This window comes from Procambarus clarkii, chromosome 37 (assembly GCF_040958095.1).
Source record: "Procambarus clarkii isolate CNS0578487 chromosome 37, FALCON_Pclarkii_2.0, whole genome shotgun sequence".
NCBI classification, from domain to species: Eukaryota; Metazoa; Arthropoda; class Malacostraca; order Decapoda; family Cambaridae; genus Procambarus; species Procambarus clarkii.
The window spans coordinates 8,274,354-8,278,491 of NC_091186.1; positions in this window are offsets into that span (position 1 = coordinate 8,274,354).

Genomic DNA, 4,138 nt, shown 5'->3' on the forward strand with positions numbered 1-4,138 from the left:
AGAGAGCATCATGGGCATCAATCTTGTTAATCCTGTCCAGCATTCTCTTTAGATCAGTGATTTTTGCATCCAGGACCACCTCGATTTCTCGTGGGCCAATGGGGGCACCCAAGAGAATGCAGTCCGGTGGCTCGACAACAAGAATTCTGGAAGAACATTTTGCATTTGCCCAGTGATGTCTGGGTTGCGGGAGATTATTTCACATTGGACGCATTGAGAATGAGGCCTAAAGCTGCTTCCTGCTCCTGGATTTTCCTTATATCCTCCAAAATGGTTTCCGGAGTTCCAGCGAGAGTGCCATCATCCAGGTACCAGATGTTTAGCTCGCTTGTCAGACTATCAGTGACCTCTTTGATAGCTAGGCAGAAAAGGAGGGGGGCTAAGGGGTCACCTTGTTGGACACCTTCACAGGAGTTTATTTCATGCTCCTATCTATATATATATATATATATATATATATATATATATATATATATATATATATATATATATATATATATATATATATATATTATATATGTGTGTGTGGTCGTACCTAGTAGCCAGAATGCACTTCTCGGCCTACTATGCAAGGCCTGATTTGCCTAATAAGCCAAGTTTTCATGAATTAATTGTTTTTTGACTACCTAACCTACCTAACCTAACCTAACCTAACTTTTGGGCTACGTAACCTAACCTAACCTATAAAGATAGGTTAGGTTAGGTTAGGCAGGGTTGGTTAGGTTCGGTCATATATCTACGTTAATTTTAACTCCAATAAAATAAAATTGACCTCATACATAATGAAATAGGGTTAGCTTTATCATTTCATAAGAAAAAAATTAACAAAATATATTAATTCAGGAAAATTGGCTTATTAGGCAAATCGGGCCTTGCATAGTAGACTGAGAAGTGCGTTCTGGCTACTAGGTACGACATATATATATATATATATATATATATATATATATATATATATATATATATATATATATATATATATATATATATATATATATATATTTATATATATTTATATTATACAGTACAACCTCGATTCAACGTACCCCGATTCAACGAATCTCCGGCTAGTTCGCACACTTTTCAGGCCGAATTTACTCGCCCGGTTCGACGAACAATGGTTCGCCGAAGCGAGGGATGTTCGGATTTGCTTACGATGTCCAGACAGAGTTCACAGACTGGTGGAAAACTTTCCCATTCTATAACAGATTACAATTAATAATTCTCTCATATGACAAGTTGGATCACACAAGTGGATCACACAAGTGGATCACACAAGTGGACCACACAAATGGACCACACATGTGGACCACAAGTGGTCCACAAGCTTACGATTTTGGGACAGAGTTCACAGAGTGGTGGAAAACTTTCTCATTCTATCACAGATTACAATTAATAATTCCTTCATAAGAAGTTGGATCACACAAGTGAACCATATGAACCAAACACCAGCCAAAATGGTCCACACAAACACCAGCCAGTGATCCACACAAGAGTGAACAACTGAGTTTCCATGATTTTCGTTCACTGATTTGGGGCACAAGTATCTTTGTACATTAATTTAAAGGATGAAGCGTGATTACCTAGCTACATGGTGTAAAATCTCCTTATAGACATTTTCTGTGATGAAACAAGATGAGTGAGGGTGGACGGATAAGAGAATACTATACTGTAAACCTCACTTTACAGTGAGGTTTCACTCACTTTCGTCTGTGTGTCGTCATAGTTCAGTGACCCATGACTTTTGAAGTTTCATATTAATTAATAATTTCTAAAACCAGTGTTTTAATAGCTTTTTATTATCCTAATTAAACTAAACTAAATAAACCGAAAATATGCTGTAACATGATAGACATCTGCTCTTTGAGAAATTACTATGTTATTGGAACAACTTTAGCGTGAGTGGACGGGTCTAATCCCTGTACACACACCATGCTTGTTCATCCCGCCCTCCCTCCCCCCTCTCTCTCTCTCTCTCTCTCTCCATCCATCCCCTCCTCCCTCCATCCATCCCCTTTCTCCATCCATCCATCCATCCCCTCCCTCCCTCCATCCATCCATCCTCCATCCATCCCCTCCCTCCCTCCCTCCATCCATCCATCCATCCCCTCCCTCCTTCCCTCCCTCCATCCATCCCCTCCCTCCATCATCCCCTCCATCCATCCATCCATCCATCCATCCATCCATCCATCCCCTCCATCCATCCATCCATCCCCTCCATCCATCCATCCATCCCCTCCCTCCCTCCATCCATCCCCTCCCTCCATCCATCCATCCATCCCCTCCCTCCATCCATCCATCCATCCCCCTCCCTCCATCCATCCATCCATCCATCCCCCTTCCCCTCCCTCCATCCATCCATCCCCCTCCCTCCATCCATCCATCCATCTCCATCCCCCTCCCTCCCTTCATCCATCCATCCATCCCCTCCCTCCATCCATCCATCCATCCATCCCCTCCCTCCCTCCATCCATCCATCCCCTCCATCCATCCATCCATCCATCCCCTCCATCCATCCATCCATCCCCTCCCTCCATCCATCCATCCCCTCCCTCCATCCATCCATCCATCCCCTCCCTCCCTCCCTCCATCCATCCATCCCCTCCCTCCCTCCCTCCATCCATCCATCCCCTCCCTCCCTCCATCCATCCATCCATCCCCCTCCCTCCCTCCATCCATCCATCCCCCTCCCTCCATCCATCCATCCATCCATCCCCCTCCCTCCCTTCATCCATCCATCCCCTCCCTCCATCCATCCATCCATCCCCTCCCTCCATCCATCCATTCATCCCCCCTCCCTCCCTCCATCCATTCATCCATCCTCTCCCTCCATCCATCCATCCCCTCCCTCCCTCCATCCATCCATCCATCCATCCCCTCCATCCATCCATCCCCTCCATCCATCCATCCATCCCCTCCCTCCATCCATCCATCCCCTCCCTCCATCCATCCATCCATCCCCTCCCTCCATCCATCCATCCCCTCCCTCCATCCCATCCCCTCCCTCCATCCATCCATCCATCCCCTCCATCCATCCATCCATCCCCTCCCTCCATCCATCCCCTCCCTCCCTCCATCCATCCATCCATCCCCTCCCTCCATCCATCCATCCATCCCCTCCCTCCATCCATCCATCCATCCACCCCCTCCATCCATCCATCCATCCACCCCCTCCCTCCATCCATCCATCCATCCATCCCCTCCCTCCATCCATCCATCCATCCCCTCCCTCCATCCATCCATCCATCCATCCACCCCCTCCCTCCATCCATCCATCCATCCCCTCCCTCCATCCATCCATCCATCCACCCCCTCCCTCCATCCCCTTCTCCCTCCATCCATCCAGAATTGAAGAAACAAATCAAGTTAAAAAAAAAGTTAACTGGGTCAGAGTTAGGGTTATCAGCGAGTCGGTCCCTTCACCACCACCGACACACCTCCCCCCCCCCACCCCTTACAGCCCATACACCACACACACACACACCCTCAAATCATCCATCCTTCCATCCTACCATCAATCCATCTCCATCCTCTCCTTCCCTGCCTCCCTCCCAAGCTCTGCCTGCCTCCCTCCGTGCCTGTCTCCCTCCGTGCCTGTCTCCCTCCGTGCCTGCCTCCCTCCCTGCCTCTCCCTCCCAAGCTCTGCCTGCCTCCCTCCGTGCCTGTCTCCCTCCGTGCCTGCCTCCCTCCCTGCCTCTCCCTCACAAGCTCTGCCTGCCCACCTCCCTTCCAACCTCCCACTGATTTGTGGCAGACGTATCTTTGTAAATTAATTTAAAGGCTGAAGCGTGATTAGCTAGCTACATGTCGTAAAATCTCCTTATAGACATTTTCTGTGATAAAACAAGGTGAGTGAGGGTGGACAGATAAGGGAATACTGTTCTGTAAACCTCACTTGGTTTTCCTTCGTCTGTGTCGTTATAGTTCAGTGACCCATGACTTTGAAAGTTTCAGACTAATAAATTATTTATAAAACCAATGCTTTAATTAATAGCTTTTTATTATCCTAATTAAACTAAACTAAATAAAACCGAAAATATACTGTAATATGATAAACATCTGCTATTTGAGAAATTATTTGTTATTGGAACAACTCCAGCGTGAGCGAGTGGACGGGTCTAATCCCTGTACACACACA